We start from the raw sequence: 18,272 nt of genomic DNA on the forward strand, positions 1-18,272 counted from the left end.
TAGAACCATATGAAAATTTTGCTGGTTCTATGACCTTTTCGACCTCATTGGACTTTTACTAGAGGCCTTCCAAGCGTACTTTTCACCCTTACCCCGGCGACTAAGGATTAGCTGCAAACGCGCTAATTATATCCCTTCAACATACGGAATATAACATACAGGCAAATACAGAGGAGATGGATCATCTAATATATACACTTTTGGAGGACTTTGCGCAGGACTTCTGCATGAAAATGGACGACCTGAGGTCTGTTATAAAGTCAGAGATGGGACCGACTGACAAACAACCACTCTTATCGGACTCTCCTAAGGCACCCGCACACATCCAAGACAAGATTAGCCCTGAGACACGAACCACCGCTAATTCTTTAAAGGGGGAACTGAATCCGTTGATAAGCTCAGAAAATCAGTCACGTGGTCTCCTGAACATGCCGATATTCCGAATGGCCACCCCGGCTACGCTAGAGCAGAAGGAGAATACCCTACTACTTACCAAACGGACGGATGCAGAGTCAGGAACACCCGACAAGAAGCAAGCTCTCAGGGGCAGTGAATATATGCGATCCTGGGCGACAAAGTTAGGGGAAGCAGCCTACCCTACGATGCGTCATCTCGGCTTGCCCTGCCTAGTTAAAGCATGCGGAGTCCGGTTCCTGTGCTGGAGACATCATCACTCATGCTGCCCTTCAACAATAAGAGGTGTCCTTCCGATAGCGACGTGCAGCTGTCTAACCTGGTCTCCTTCTGCTCACCGTATGAAGAACGGTGTTGGGTAATGCTCTTTTCAGGTCTATATCCCTTTATGGAGACCCACTTCCGAGACATTGAACTTACATTTATCACTCAGATGACGACTATACAGTCCGATGCCTGACCCTATAATGTATAAACTTTTACTTGCTAGTGGAGATCCATACCATGTTCAAACCTACATAGGATTCCATATTTGTTTCACGATCTCTCTACACACTTTTCCTTCCATGTTGTTCACTATGTTCTTTGCTAGGAGGATTTTATTTGTTTCCCTACTGCTAGCCCAGCTCATATATATATATATATATATATATATATATATATATATATATATATATATATATATATAAACTTGCTACTGAAACACTCCACATGTTACTTGTAATACCCTCAAGCTTACCGGATCATTTCTCAAGGCATAACATAAAACGTACAATCATTCTGTTTCCATTTTACTGCAGCTATGGACTATTATTACAGAATGTATACCCAATGCACTATATGCTTTTAGGTGCTTCTACCACTTAATCTCGGTAACAGTGACCTGGACTGAAATTTTGAGTCTACTTGTATTGGGGCACTCTGATCAATTCATGGTTAATGACTCATGTCTGTTGTATACTCTTTTAGTTTTCTCACTTACCTCATTAATCTCTTTCTTTTTAGTGTGTAATGGTTTAGCTTTATATATTTACTACTGGTACTCATGATATGCCTTAATGCAGTTATGTAACACCAATTGCTTGCTCCTTTCCATATATATCCTAGACCCAAAAGGTTGTTATAATTTAAATTATAATAGGAACATATTATAAGCATTACAGCCCAGTTTCCTGCTCTATTATTAACATTATTAGTTGTTATCCTCCCTCCCCTCTCACTACTATTTAGCCTTAGATATTAGTGTACATATAGCATTAGTAGTCAGAGTGACAATTTACTTGGTTTGAGACTCCTCTCTAGGCACAATGTGCAGCCTTATGTAGGTAGAGGAAGACATCAGCGATATGTGTAGTCTGGTGTTCCTTTAAACGCCATGCTGTATAGGAGTAATTACAACCTCTATAATATAATTCTAATTAGAATATGGTTTGTCCATAATATAACTAATTATATAGCAAAACTATAGCTTCTCATATGTTTTATTTCTCAAAGCATTAGTTTATGTTTTTGAATATACATGCATTTCTTATGTAACTTTATAGCCCTAACCCCTTGTGTGTTTTTTTTTTTTTAGATACCCTTGGTCTCCTATATATTTACTTTGTTGGGATCAAATATATTACTGTTTAGTGGAATATCTATGCCTATGATGTTTAAGGGACCATGTTCTTGAGGGTCAGAGTTTATGTCATATTGATACAATGTACTATGCACCCTAACCTACACTATGGGATGAGAGGGCTAAGCAGGCATACCAGCGGGCTTAACATTCTATCAGCTCTATAGGCTCATTGATGGAGTCTGCGCATACAGAGTAGCCCAAACTTGCTTAGGCGTTCATACATTTATTTACAGAGCTCCCTGCAAATAGATAACAAGTCACTCTTAGCTTGCCTTATGCTTCTATTTGTAGTTTTAGAGGTACCTAATAGATAATGAGAAAACTACTTATTGACTAAATCAGGGACTATATTACACTTCACTCACTCCCACTTGAAGCGTTCAACATAACACCCCCTAGCAGTTACAATCTAGAGCTGGCAGCGTCCTTATATATACCAATAAAACTGTACACCACGAATGCTATCCAGTCTGAATTAGAGAGGTTCTTATTGAATTGTATGATTAGATGGATACAAAACCATACCCAAGAACATCTACTCACCATCTAAATTGTCTATCAGCTTGCTATTACACTCTGTTTATTTATATTACTAGTAGATATGAACAAAGTCTCATCGCTGCCATTGTACCTGACACTTTTGGAAGAGAATACCAACATAATAGGGGATATGATCGAAATGTGTGTTTTCACAAGCTACTGCATAAGTGTCCCATTACAATATGAATATTACTATATACCAGTTTTCTATCCTAAGTTAAACATCTAGTTACTGACGACACCCCTCAGAGCATACTATACCTTACATCTAACATAAAAGTGACCACTAACTGTACTTAGCCCCCTGTTTTTGTATTTGCAGCGGTTTCAGGCAGTTTATTTACTGGGGAGTGTATGCTCCAACTTTTTTCACATTAATGAGTGCTAAGGCTAGTCATCCTTCTGAATCATTTAATGTTAACATTTTACAGGCAATGACTCATTTTGTTACGTATAGATGATATATAGCTGATATTCAAGATAATAATATATGGTTCTGTACACCCCCTACAATGTAAATTCACTTGGGAATACCCCTCTGATGCGCGTTAGCCTTTTTTCTTATACGCCTCTAGTTTTATGAAGGCCCTAAAAGACATATACTTGTTAATTGGCCCAATTATACTTACCATAACGTTTTTAAAAATCCCTTGGACACGCTTTTGCCCGCTGCTTTCCCCCCCAATTTTTTCTTTATATTTACTATTTCAATTTACACTTTCACTCCAGCAAAAAAAAAAAGATTTCATTAAGAATAGTCCATTTACAATCTGATTTATTGACCAATAGCTATGTTTTGAGTATTTTCATAAGTGATCATATATCATCATACATGAAGGGATTTTCAGCAAGTGCTACCTAGTTATTCACTATTTCCCTCAACAAATTATTACTGACGTATATTTATTAAGCTCTCAAACTTGTCGTATAGATTTTCTTGTAACATACCAACTGTTTGTTCTATACATACATGTGCATTATCTGTTATTGTAAATGGACAAAATATGTTATTGTAACGCTCTGTAATCTCAATAAAAAAATATATTTAAAAAAAAGAATAGGAGAAGGAGAAAAAGGAATACTGGGCTTCTCCCATTCCTTAACAATTTCTGAAGCCCGATCTGGTACGGGAAAACATTCAAGCATGGAAGGTACATCATAATACTTGTTAAGTTTACTAGACTTTTTAGGGTTGACAATGACAGTAGAGTCAGAGTCGTCCAGAGTAGCCAAAACCTCCTTGAGTAGTAAACTGAGGTGTTCCAGTTTAAACCTGAAGGATACAACTTCAGCATCAGAGCAAGGAATTACACTGTCAGAAACAGATTTCACCCTCAGATGCTACCGAAAAATCCTCATCAGATTTATGAGAGGAAACCTTTACGCACTGATTCTTTAGACTTCCTCTTGCGCTTTCCCTGTAGCATGGGAAAAGCAGATAACGCATCAGAAACTGCAGAAGACATGAGGGAAGCAATGTCTTGCAAGTAGACCCCAGCTGGAGCTTGAGAGGAAGCGCAGGGCACTGAATTAATGGGTACTAAAATTTGGGACGCCGGAGGAGAAAAATGCGGCATATCTTCCACATTGTCAGAAGACTCCTGGACAGCATCCGTCTTAAACCATATAGGCTCAAAAAATCTATCCTTTAATCTGTAACAGAGTCTTGGTCCATCTTAAAAGAATAAATATAATAATTAAATTATGAACAATTTAAATAAAGAAAAAAATGTTACTGTTTCTTTAAATTTTAAAACGAGACTGCTTTATTTTTGATGCAATGCAAAAACGAAACTGCTTTATTTTCTGAACAAATACAAAAACGAAACTGCTTTATTTTACAAGATATTGAGTAATAAAAACGTCTTAACATCTCAAACAGCCTCTACACCTCAGCAATAGCTTTGCTGAGGTGCCTATTTAAAAAGAAACTGCTTTATTTTTTAAACATCTTAATGCAAAAAATGTTAATAAAACCACCAAAATGAGCCAAGTTCTCCGCAAGTCCCCAGTGCCTGCAATACTGCCATACATAATCCCCTTACAACACTAGGAGTAATGTATTAAATATCCCTGTCAGGGAAATAGTAAAGTGCCATGTCTTTTCCTTAAAGCAGCTTAAGAAAATAAATTAGCACTTACCTCAATAATCTGCCTGGCAGCAAGGCAGCTCACTAGGTTTGGAGAGGTCCTTTCCCTCACATTGACCTGTGGAAAATAATAATAAGGGCAGCAACTTTTATTTAAATATGAGGGAGGCGCAGTGAGAATTGTGTCCCACAAGTTCCCTTTGATTAAAAGCCACCAATGCTCTACTGAAGAGACTGCAATGGACTACAGCTACACTCTGGAGTAAAAACAGCACATACTAGTACTGCAAATAAAATAAACTCTTGATTGAAGAATCTTTTCAGACACCTAACTTTACCACTTCCTTACACTAACGTAGGCAAAGAGAATGACTGGGGTTGGATAGATGGGAGGTGATATTTAACAGCTTTGCTGTGGTGTTCTTTGCTGCTTCCTGCTGGCCAGGAGGTGAATATCTCAATAGTAATTAGATGATCCGTGGACTCATCGTGTCATTAGAAACAACTACTATTTTATCGGAACATGAAACTCAAAAAGACTCCATCAAGCATAATAAAGAGCACTATTTAAATATGTTGAAAAGTTTTTGTTTTCATGAAAAGAATAAGTTATGTTTATTTTTAAACTAACAGGTAGTGCACACTGATTGGTGGGAGAGCATACGCACATATCCCTCTTATGGCTCTACTGAATGGACAGACATACCCCATAAGAATAAGATAAGCAAAGGAGCAAGAATTTAAAAAAAAAAAATATGAAAAAAATGTAAAAACATTAAAATGCATTAAAAGGCATAGAAAGGTTAAAAATGAAATGTGCACGATGCATTTCAGTTTAAAAAAAACAATTTATGCTTACCTGATTAATTTATTTCTCTTGTGGTGTATCCAGTCCACGGATCATCCATTACTTGTGGGATATTCTCCTTCCCAACAGGAAGTTGCAAGAGGATCACCCACAGCAGAGCTGCTATATAGCTCCACCTCCTAACTGCCATATCCAGTCATTCGACCGAAGACAAGCAGAGAAAGGAGAAACCATAGGGTGCAGTGGTGACTGTAGTTTAAAGTTAAAAAATACCTGCCTTAAAATGACAGGGCGGGCCGTGGACTGGATACACCACAAGAGAAATAAATTTATCAGGTAAGCATAAATTATGTTTTCTCTTGTAAGGTGTATCCAGTCCACGGATCATCCATTACTGCATGGAAGATCAGATAAGGAGAATCACATTGTAAGGCAGATAACTCGGAAACTCTACGAGCCGAGGAAATAGCTACCAAAAAAAGAACTTTCCAAGATAAAAGTTTGATATCTATGTAATGAAGAGGTTCAAACGGAACCCCTTGAAGAACTTTAAAAACCAAATTTAAACTCCATGGCAGAGCAACAGGTTTAAACACAGGCTTGATTATAACTAAAGCCTGACAAAATGCCTGAACGTCTGGAACATCCGCCAGACGCTTGTGCAAAAGAATAGACAGAGCAGAAATCTGTCCCTTTAAGGAACTAGTTGACAATCCTTTTTCCAATCCTTCTTGGAGAAAAGATAATATCTTGGGAATCCTGACTTTACTCCATGAGTAACCCTTGGATTCACACCAATAAAGATATTTACTCCATATCTTATGATAGATTTTCCTGGTGACAGGCTTTCGTGCCTGAATTAAGGTATCAATGACTGACTCGGAGAAGCCACGCTTTGATAAAATCAAGCGTTTAATCTCCAGGCAGTCAGTCTCAGAGAAATTAGATTTGGATGGTTGAAAGGACCCTGAAGTGGAAGGTCCTGTCTCAGCGACAGAGTCCATGGTGGAAAGGATGACATGTCCACCAGATCTGCATACCAAGTCCTGCGTGGCCACGCAGGCGCTATCAAGATCACCGATGTTCTCTCCTGCTTGATTTTGGCAATCAGACGAGGGAGCAGAGGAAACGGTGGAAACACATAAGCCAGGTTGAAAGACCAAGGTGCTGCTAGAGCATCTATCAGCATCGCCTTGGGATCCCTGGACCTGGATCTGTAACAAGGAAGTTTGGCGTTCTGGCGAGATGCCATGAGATCCAGTTCTGGTTTGCCCCAACGATGAATCAATTGTGCAAACACCTCCAGATGGAGTTCCCACTCCCCCGGGTGAAAAGTCTGACGACTTAGAAAATTTGCATCCCAGTTCTCTACACCTGGGATATGGATAGCTGATAGGTGGCAAGAGTGAATCTCTGCCCAGCGAATTATCTTTGAGACTTCTAACATCGCTAGGGAACCCCTTGTTCCCCCTTGATGGTTGATGTAAGCCACAGTCGTGATGTTGTCCGACTGAAATCTGATGAACCTCATTGTCGCTAGCTGAGGCCAAGCCTGAAGAGCATTGAATATCGCTATCAGTTCCAGAATGTTTATTGGAAGGAGTGTCTCCTCCTGAGTCCACGATCCCTGAGCTTTCAGGGAGTTCCAGACTGCCCCCCAGCCCAGAAGGCTGGCATCTGTCGTTACAATTGTCCAATCTGGCCTGCGAAAGGTCATACCTTTGGACAGATGGACCCGAGATAGCCAACAGAGAAGAGAATCCCTGGTCTCTTGATCCAGATTTAGTAGAGGGGACAAATCTGTGTAATCCCCATTCCACTGACTGAGCATGCAGAGTTGCAGCGGTCTGAGATGTAGGCATGCAAACGGCACTATGTCCATTGCTGCTACCATTAAGCCGATTACTTCCATACACTGAGCCACCGAAGGGCGAAAAGTGGAATAAAGAACCCGGCAGGAATTTAGAAGTTTTGATAACCTAGACTCTGTCAGGTAAATCCTCATTTCTACAGAATCTATTAGAGTTCCCAGAAAGGAGACTCTTGTGAGAGGGGATAGAGAACTCTTTTCTTCGTTCACCTTCCACCCATGCAACCTCAGAAATGCCAGAACTATGTCCATATGAGACCTGGCAATTTGGAAATTTGACGCCTGTATCAGGATGTCGTCTAAATAAGGGGCCACTGCTATGCCCCGCGGTCTTTGGACCGCCAGAAGTGACCCCAGAACCTTCGTAAAGATTCTTGGGGCTGTAGCTAATCCAAAGGGAAGAGCTACAAACTGGTAATGCCTGTCTAGGAAGGCAAACCTGAGAAACCGATGATGATCTTTGTGTATCGGAATGTGATAAGCATCCTTTAAATCCACTGTAGTCATATATTGACCCTCCTGGATCATAGGTAGGATGGTACGAATAGTCTCCATCTTGAATGATGGAACTCTGAGGAATTTGTTTAAGATTTTGAGATCTAAAATTGGTCTGAAGGTTCCCTCTTTTTTGGGAACCACAAACAGATTTGAGTAAAATCCCTGTCCCTCTTTTGGAACTGGATGGATCACTCCCATAACTAGGAGGTCTTGAACACAGTGTAAGAATGCCTCTCTCTTTATCTGGTTTGCAGATAATTGTGAAAGGTGAAATCTCCCTTTTGGAGGGGAAGCTTTGAAGTCCAGAAGATATCCCTGGGATATAATTTCCAACGCCCAGGGATCCTGGACATCTCTTGCCCAAGCCTGGGCGAAGAGCGAAAGTCTGCCCCCTACTAGATCCGTTACCGGATTGGGGGCCAATCCTTCAAGCTGTCTTAGAGGCAGCAGCAGGCTTTTTGGCCTGCTTGCCTTTGTTCCAGGTCTGGTTAGGTTTCCAGACCGACTTGGACTGAGCAAAAGTTCCCTCTTGTTTTGTATTAGAGGAAGCTGATGCTGCACTCGACTTGAAGTTTCGAAAGGCACGAAAATTAGTCTGTCTGGCCCTTGATTTGGACCTATCCTGAGGAAGGGCATGACCTTTTCCTCCAGTGATATCAGAAATGATCTCCTTCAAACCAGGCCCGAATAGGGTTTGCCCCTTGAAGGGAATGTTAAACAGCTTTGACTTTGAAGTAACGTCAGCTGACCATGATTTAAGCCATAGCGCCCTGCGCGCCTGAATAGCAAAACCAGAATTCTTAGCCGTTAGTTTAGTCAAATGAACAATGGCATCAGAAACAAAAGAATTGGCTAGCTTAAGTGCTCTAAGCTTGTCAAGTATGTCATCCAATGGGGTCTCTACCTGTAAAGCCTCTTCCAGAGACTCAAACCAGAAAGCCGCAGCAGCAGTGACTGGGGCAATGCATGCAAGGGGCTGTAGAATAAAACCGTGTTGAATAAACATTTTCTTTAAGGTAACCCTCTAACTTTTTATCCATTGGATCTGAGAAAGCACAACTGTCCTCGACAGGGATAGTAGTACGCTTAGCTAGGGAAGAAACTGCTCCCTCCACCTTAGGAACTGTCTGCCATAAGTCCCGTGTGGTGGCATCTATTGGAAACATTTTCTTAAATATAGGAGGGGGAGAGAACGGCACACCTGGTCTATCCCATTCCTTAGTAATTTCTGTAAACCTTTTAGGTATTGGAAAAAACATCAGTGCACACCGGCACTGCATAGTATTTGTCCAATCTACACAATTTTTCTGGCACTGCAATTGTATCACAGTCATTCAGAGCAGCTAAAACCTCCCTGAGCAACACGCGGAGGTGTTCAAGCTTAAATTTAAATGTAGACATATCAGAATCAGGTTGAATCTTTTTTCCTGAGTCAGAACCATCACCCACAGAAAGAAGCTCTCCTTCCTCAGCTTCTGTATATTGTGAGGGAGTATCAGACATAGGTCTTAAAGCGTCAGTATGCTCTGTATTTCTTCTAACTCCAGAGCTGTCTCACTTTCCTCTAAACCCAGGTAGTCTGGATAATACCGCTGACAGGGTATTATCCATGACCGCCGCCATGTCTTGTAAAGTAAACGCTATGGGCTCACTAGATGTACTTGGCGCCATTAGAGCATGAGTCCCTCGAGCGGGAGTCAAAGGGTCTGACACGTGGGGCGAGTTAGTCGGCATAACTTCCCCCTCGTCAGATTCCTCTGGTGATAAATTTTTTAAAGACAGAATATGGTCTTTATTACTTAAAGTGAAATCAGTACATTTGGTACACATTCTAAGAGGGGGTTCCACCATGGCTTCTAAACATAATGAACAAGGAGTTTCCTCTATGTCAGACATGTTTAAACAGACTAGCAATGAGACCAGCAAGCTTGGAAAACACTTTAAATCAAGTTAACAAGCAAAAAATAAAAACGGTACTGTGCCTTTAAGAGAAACAAATTTTGTCAGAATTTGAAAAACAGTGGAAAAAAAGCAGTAAATCAAACGAATTTTTTACAGTGTGTATAATAAGCTAACAGAGCATTGCACCCACTTGCAAATGGATGATTAACGCCTTAGTACAAAAAACGGATAAAACCCCCCCCGATATAGACGTTTTTTAACAGTCACAACAAACTGCCACAGCCCTGCTGTGGGCCTACCTTCCCAAACAAATTACTTTGGAAAGCCTAAGAGCCCTTTAGAGATGTCCTATAGCATTCAGGGGACTCCTGGAGGAAGCTGGATGTCTCAGTCTGTAAAAGTTACTGCGCAATAAAGCGCTAAATTAGGCCCCTCCCACTCATAGTAACACAGTGGAAAGCCTCAGGAAACTGTTTCTAGGCAAATTTAAGCCAGCCATGTGGAAAAAACTAGGCCCCAATAAAGTTTTAATCACCAAAGTATATATAAAAACTTTTAAACATGCCAGCAAACGTTTTATATTGTAAATCTATAAGAGTATTACCTCAGAAAGTAAGCATGATACCAGTCGCTATTAAATCACTGTATTCAGGCTTACCTTACATAAATCTGGTATCAGCAGCATTTTCTAGCATTCATATCTTCTAGAATTTTTTTTTAACTGCACATACCTCATAGCAGGATAACCTGCACGCCATTCCCCCGCTGAAGTTACCTCTCTCTTCAGTATTGTGTGAGAACAGCAATGGATCTTAGTTACAACCTGCTAAGATCATAGAAATCACAGGCAGATTCTTCTTCTATTTTCTGCCTGGGGCAAAATAGTACAACTCCGGTACCATTTAAAAATAAACTTTTGATTGAAGAAAAAAAACAACTACGTTTCACCACTTCTCTCTTACTACCTCCATGCTTGTCGAGAGTTGCAAGAGAATGACTGGATATGGCAGTTAGGTGAGGAGCTATATAGCAGCTCTGCTGTGGGTGATCCTCTTGCAACTTCCTGTTGGGAAGGAGAATATCCCACAAGTAATGGATGATCCGTGGACTGGATACACCTTACAAGAGAAAGAGGCATGCTTCAAGTAAAAGTTATTACTGGTATTCAACGGCATATGCACATATCCTGTGAAAGCTGGCAGTGGTGTACATTGCTTCTGAAGACATAATTTATATCACATAAACCACTGCTGACTCTCTGAGCAGGTATGGGGTTTGAATACTGGTGCACAGGCCTTCAAGATGTGTGTATGCCACTGAAAAACAGTAATGTAATAGAAGCATTTTTGCTAATGCAAATGTATTTTGCAAAAATGACTCTACTTTAAAATTTAAATGCACATTTCATTTTTGACCTATTTCTTTAAATCACCATCACTTTAAAGGATCACTAAAGACAGTAGAATATAATCAATAAATGCATAATAAAGAGACAATGCAAAAGCGCTTAGTTTAAATTTCAAATGAGTAGCAGATCTTTTTCTGACAAATGTCAGTTACATTTTCACTCCTAATGCATCAGCCAATCACAAATGCATAAACATATATCCTGTGAATATTGCACATGCTTAGTAGGAGCTGGTGCCTCAGAAAGTGTGCATATAAAAAAAAAAAAGACTATGCACATTTAGATAATGAAATCAGACTGGGAAGATGTTTGTTTTTTAAAATTGTGTGCTCTATATGAATAATGAAAGTTTAATATTGACTTGACCATCCCTTTAACACTAAAGCAGCTTCTGACCAGAAGAAAGTAAGGAGTAATGTTGGAGTCAGACATTTAAAAAAACTGAAGAGTCGTAAGTTTTGTGTTCCAACTCTAAAGCCCTAGTAACAAGCACGCTGTACTGGGAGAGGTCAAAACCTTTATCTTAATCTGCGCAAATAAACATCAGATGGGGCAGAACTCCAGCTCAGCACACAAAAACATAATTTATGTAAGAACTTACCTGATAAATTCATTTCTTTCATATTAGCAAGAGTCCATGAGCTAGTGACGTATGGGATATACATTCCTACCAGGAGGGGCAAAGTTTCCCAAACCTCAAAATGCCTATAAATACACCCCTCACCACACCCACAATTCAGTTTAACGAATAGCCAAGAAGTGGGGTGATAAAAAAGTGCGAAAGCATATAAAATAAGGAATTGGAATAATTGTGCTTTATACAAAAATCATAACCACCACAAAAAAAGGGCGGGCCTCATGGACTCTTGCTAATATGAAAGAAATGAATTTATCAGGTAAGTTCTTACATAAATTATGTTTTCTTTCATGTAATTAGCAAGAGTCCATGAGCTAGTGACGTATGGGATAATGATTACCCAAGATGTGGATCTTTCCACGCAAGAGTCACTAGAGAGGGAGGGATAAAATAAAGACAGCCAATTCCTGCTGAAAATAATCCACACCCAAAATAAAGTTTAATGAAAAACATAAGCAGAAGATTCAAACTGAAACCGCTGCCTGAAGTACTTTTCTACCAAAAACTGCTTCAGAAGAAGAAAATACATCAAAATGGTAGAATTTAGTAAAAGTATGCAAAGAGGACCAAGTTGCTGCTTTGCAAATCTGATCAATCGAAGCTTCATTCCTAAACGCCCAGGAAGTAGAAACTGACCTAGTAGAATGAGCTGTAATCCTTTGAGGCGGAGTTTTACCCGACTCAACATAGGCAAGATGAATTAAAGATTTCAACCAAGATGCCAAAGAAATGGCAGAAGCTTTCTGGCCTTTTCTAGAACCGGAAAAGATAACAAATAAACCAGAAGTCTTTCGGAAAGACTTAGTAGCTTCAACATAATATTTCAAAGCTCTAACAACATCCAAAGAATGCAACGATTTCTCCTTAGAATTCTTAGGATTAGGACATAATGAAGGAACCACAATTTCTCTACTAATGTTGTTGGAATTCACAACTTTAGGTAAAAATTCAAAAGAAGTTCGCAACACCGCCTTATCCTGATGAAAAATCAGAAAAGGAGACTCACAAGAAAAAGCAGATAATTCAGAAACTCTTCTGGCAGAAGAGATTGCCAAAAGGAACAAAACTTTCCAAGAAAGTAATTTAATGTCCAATGAATGCATAGGTTCAAACGGAGGAGCTTGAAGAGCCCCCAGAACCAAATTCAAACTCCAAGGTGGAGAAATTGACTTAATGACAGGTTTTATACGAACCAAAGCTTGTACAAAACAATGAATATCAGGAAGATTAGCAATCTTTCTGTGAAAAAGAACAGAAAGAGCAGAGATTTGTCCTTTCAAAGAACTTGCGGATAAACCTTTATCTAAACCATCCTGAAGAAACTGTAAAATTCTCGGGATTCTAAAAGAATGCCAAGAAAAATGATGAGAAAGACACCAAGAAATATAAGTCCTCCAGATTCTATAATATATCTCTCTGGATACAGATTTACGAGCCTGTAACATAGTATTAATCACAGAGTCAGAGAAACCTCTTTGACCAAGAATCAAGCGTTCAATCTCCATACCTTTAAATTTAAGGATTTGAGATCCTGATGGAAAAAAGGACCTTGCGACAGAAGGTCTGGTTGTAGCAGAAGAGTCCACGGATGGCAAGAGGCCATCCCGACAAGATCCGCATACCAAAACCTGTGAGGCCATGCCGGAGCAACCAGCAGAACAAACGAGCATTCCTTCAGAATCTTGGAGATTACTCTTGGAAGAAGAACTAGAGGCGGAAAGATATAAGCAGGATGATACTTCCAAGGAAGTGATAATGCATCAACTGCTTCCGCCTGAGGATCCCGGGATCTTGACAGATACCTGGGAAGTTTCTTGTTTAGATGAGACGCCATCAGATCTATTTCTGGAAGCTCCCACATTTGAACAATCTGAAGAAATACCTCTGGGTGAAGAGACCATTCGCCCGGATGCAACGTTTGGCGACTGAGATAATCCGCTTCCCAATTGTCTATACCTGGGATATGAACCGCAGAGATTAGACAGGAGCTGGATTCCGCCCAAACCAGAATTCGAGATACTTTTTTCATAGCCAGAGGACTGTGAGTCCCTCCTTGATGATTGATGTATGCCACAGTTGTGACATTGTCTGTCTGAAAGCAAATGAACGATTCTCTCTTCAGAAGAGGCCAAAACTGAAGAGCTCTGAAAATTGCACGGAGTTCCAAAATATTGATCGGTAATCTCACCTCCTGAGATTCCCAAACTCCTTGTGCCGTCACAGATCCCCACACAGCTCCCCAACCTGTGAGACTTGCATCTGTTGAAATTACAGTCCAGGTCGGAAGCACAAAAGAAGCCCCCTGAATTAAACGATGGTGATCTGTCCACCACGTTAGAGAGTGTCGTACAATCGGTTTTAAAGATATTAATTGAGATATCTTTGTGTAATCCTTGCACCATTGATTCAGCATACAGAGCTGAAGAGGTCGCATGTGAAAACGAGCAAAGGAGATCGCGTCCGATGCAGCAGTCATAAGACCTAGAATTTCCATGCTTAAGGCTACAGAAGGGAATTATTGCGACTGAAGGTTTCGACAAGCTGAAATCAATTTTAGACGTCTCTTGTCTGTTAAAGACAGAGTCATGGACACTGAATCTATCTGGAAACCCAGAAAGGTTACCCTTGTCTGAGGAATCAATGAACTTTTTGGTGAATTGATCCTCCAACCATGATCTTGAATGAAGTGATTGTGTAAAACAGTGAAGTGGAGCGCTGGACTCAACCCACGTTGCCGACCTCTTATACTACCTCCTTCCTAGGTAGTTCTGGATTCAAAATGGAATTTAATACGTGGAATGTAGGTGGCGCTAGAAGTACACTAGGTATACCAAGCAATGGGTTAATAAACTGATTTTCTAAGTCTGTATTTTACTAATGTCCTTAAATCCATTGGGTGGTGATAAAAAAGAATCTAAAACTGAGTGGATATTAACTCAAATTTATTCAATAATGTGAACATAAAAATCAACAAGATCAATCATGCATGTGGCCCACACTAATCAATCACAACACCTTTCAAATCACAATTAAAATATCAACATTAAAAAATCACACTTTGTCATTAAAATGTAAAAATATAGCAGCAATAATCTTTAAATAAATAAATCCCAGTTAGGCAATAGTAAGGCAATACAAATGCAATAAAAAAATGCAATAAAAAATGCCGTAAAAATTGTTGAGGCAATTATATTTTTGTTCTATGTGCCTTATAAAGGTTCCTATTCGTTTTGGTCTTATGAGACGGTTTTGTCCATAGATATGTTCCTTATCACAGTCAGATTGAGATAAACCTTCTCTTAAGTGTGTAGGGCAAAACTCTGGTAATTCAAGTCTCTTTCGTACTATGCCCTATTAAAAGGAAATTCTTGTTTACACTTCTTTGTAAGGATCCCAAAGTATTGAACAACAGTTAAAGGTAGGTCTTTCTTTTAAAAAGGATTCCCAAACTGGATCAACTATTACAGTAGAGTCTTATTTCAAGTAAACTTCAACGGACTGCCGTGGCCCGGTCTAGATGTGACTTAGCAGGGGGACCTGATATCAGTACAGACACTCTCACCTGCTTCTCCTTGTCCGAGTATATCGGCTTCTGTGTGGATTTGATGTTATGGATGCGTCACGAACCTCCGGGTCCCACCACGTAACTGTCTTCACTTGCGCAAGTCTTACCTCAGTTACCTTCGTATCCGGACTTACAGCCTGAAGCGATTCTCTGCTCTTTAAGTACTCTGTACGCAGAGTTGGTTAGCGCTGTATGTCCTCTTTGAATACCTTCCAAACCTTTCTACGCGTTTCACCCCTAAGGTGTGGGGCTTTTTCAAGATCCAGTGTAAGAGTCAGGTCTGCCTTATATCTCCCCTACCTGCATTTGATTTGTTGTTAGTTTTTTCACTTCCTCCGGTCACTCTGGAAGTTAAACTTTAAAAGGTGGGATCCTCATGTCCACACGGACAAACGTATCGTTTATGGATATCTTCCTTATAATTACGCTTATATATATTTTTTTAATAAGGCAATACAGGGATTTTTTATCAAGGCAATACAGGAGTTTTTTACAAATTACCCAATTGAGATAAGCGTAATTATAAGGAAGATATCCATAAACGATACGTTTGTCCGTGTGGACATGAGGATCCCACCTTTTAAAGTTTAACTTCCAGAGTGACCGGAGGAAGTGAAGTCCGTTGAAGTTTACTTGAAATAAGACTCTACTGTAATAGTTGATCCAGTTTGGGAATCCTTTTTAAAAGAAAGACCTACCTTTAACTGTTGTTCAATACTTTGGGATCCTTACAAAGAAGTGTAAACAAGAATTTCCTTTTAATAGGGCATAGTACGAAAGAGACTTGAATTACCAGAGTTTTGCCCTACACACTTAAGAGAAGGTTTATCTCAATCTGACTGTGATAAGGAACATATCTATGGACAAAACCGTCTCATAAGACCAAAACGAATAGGAACCTTTATAAGGCACATAGAACAAAAATATAATTGCCTCAACAATTTTTACGGCATTTTTTATTGCATTTTTTTATTGCATTCTTATTGCATTTGTATTGCCTTACTATTGCCTAACTGGGATTTATTTATTTAAAGATTATTGCTGCTATATTTTTACATTTTAATGACAAAGTGTGATTTTTTAATGTTGATATTTTAATTGTGATTTGAAAGGTGTTGTGATTGATTAGTGTGGGCCACATGCATGATTGATCTTGTTGATTTTTATGTTCACATTATTGAATAAATTTGAGTTAATATCCACTCAGTTTTAGATTCTTTTTTATCACCACCCAATGCATTTAAGGACATTAGTAAAATACAGACTTAGAAAATCAGTTTATTAAACCATGATCTTGAAGAAACAACACAAGTCGATTCGTATGAGATTCTGCTAAATGTAAAGACTGAGCAAGTACCAAGATATCGTCCAAATAAGGAAATACCACAATACCCTGTTCTCTGATTACAGACAGAAGGGCACCGAGAACCTTTGTAAAAATTCTTGGAGCTGTAGCTAGGCCAAACGGCAGAGCCACAAACTGGTAATGCTTGTCCAGAAAAGAGAATCTCAGGAACTGATAATGATCTGGATGAATCGGAATATGCAGATATGCATCCTGTAAATCTATTGTGGACATATAATGTCCTTGCTGAACAAAAGGCAAGATAGTCCTTACAGTTACCATTTTGAACGTTGGTATCCTTACATAACGATTCAATATTTTTAGATCCAGAACTGGTCTGAAGGAATTCTCCTTCTTTGGTACAATGAAGAGATTTGAATAAAACCCCATCCCCTGTTCCAGAACTGGAACTGGCATAATTACTCCAGCCAACTCTAGATCTGAAACACAATTCAGAAATGCTTGAGCTTTCACTGGATTTACTGGGACACGGGAAGGAAAAAATCTCTTTGCAGGAGGTCTCATCTTGAAACCAATTCTGTACCCTTCTGAAACAATGTTCTGAATCCAAAGATTGTGAACAGATTTGATCCAAATTTCTTTGAAAAAACGTAACCTGCCCCCTACCAGCTGAGCTGGAATGAGGGCCGCACCTTCATGTGGACTTAGAAGCAGGCTTTGCCTTTCTAGAAGGCTTGGATTTATTCCAGACTGGAGATGGTTTCCAAACTGAAACTGCTCCTGAGGATGAAGGATCAGGCTTTTGTTCTTTGTTGAAACGAAAGGAACGAAAACGATTATTAGCCCTGTTTTTACCCTTAGATTTTTTATCCTGTGGTAAAAAAGTTCCTTTCCCACCAGTAACAGTTGAGATAATAGAATCCAACTGAGAACCAAATAATTTGTTACCCTGGAAAGAAATGGAAAGTAGAGTTGATTTAGAAGCCATATCAGCATTCCAAGTTTTAAGCCATAAAGCTCTTCTAGCTAAAATAGCTAGAGACATAAACCTGACATCAACTCTGATAATATCAAAAATGGCATCACAGATAAAAATTTTAGCATGCTGAAGAAGAATAATAATATTATGAGAATCATGATCTGTTACTTGTTGCGCTAAAGTCTCCAACCAAAAAGTTGAAGCTGCAGCAACATCAGCCAATGATATAGCAGGTCTAAGAAGATTACCTGAACACAGATAAGCTTTTCTTAGAAAGGATTCAATTTTCCTATCTAAAGGATCCTTAAACGAAGTACCATCTGACGTAGGAATAGTAGTACGTTTAGCAAGGGTAGAAATAGCCCCATCAACTTTAGGGATTTTGTCCCAAAATTCTAATCTGTCAGACAGCACAGGATATAATTGCTTAAAACGTTTAGAAGGAGTAAATGAATTACCCAATTTATCCCATTCTCTGGAAATTACTTCAGAAATAGCATTAGGAACAGGAAAAACTTCTGGAATAACCACAGGAGATTTAAATACCTTATCTAAACGTTTAGAATTAGTATCAAGAGGACCAGAATCCTCTATTTCTAAAGCAATTAGTACTTCTTTAAGTAAAGAACGA

General features: G+C 39.4%; 1 protein-coding gene across 2 annotated transcripts in view; it reads right to left on the reverse strand.

The window, feature by feature from the left end:
* The window catches only part of MTR (5-methyltetrahydrofolate-homocysteine methyltransferase), a 600,857-nt gene that overhangs the window by 63,074 nt on the left and 519,511 nt on the right, over positions 1–18,272 (reverse strand). The window lies entirely within an intron of this gene.

The sequence above is a fragment of the Bombina bombina genome, chromosome 4 (genome assembly GCF_027579735.1).
Source record: "Bombina bombina isolate aBomBom1 chromosome 4, aBomBom1.pri, whole genome shotgun sequence".
NCBI classification, from domain to species: Eukaryota; Metazoa; Chordata; class Amphibia; order Anura; family Bombinatoridae; genus Bombina; species Bombina bombina.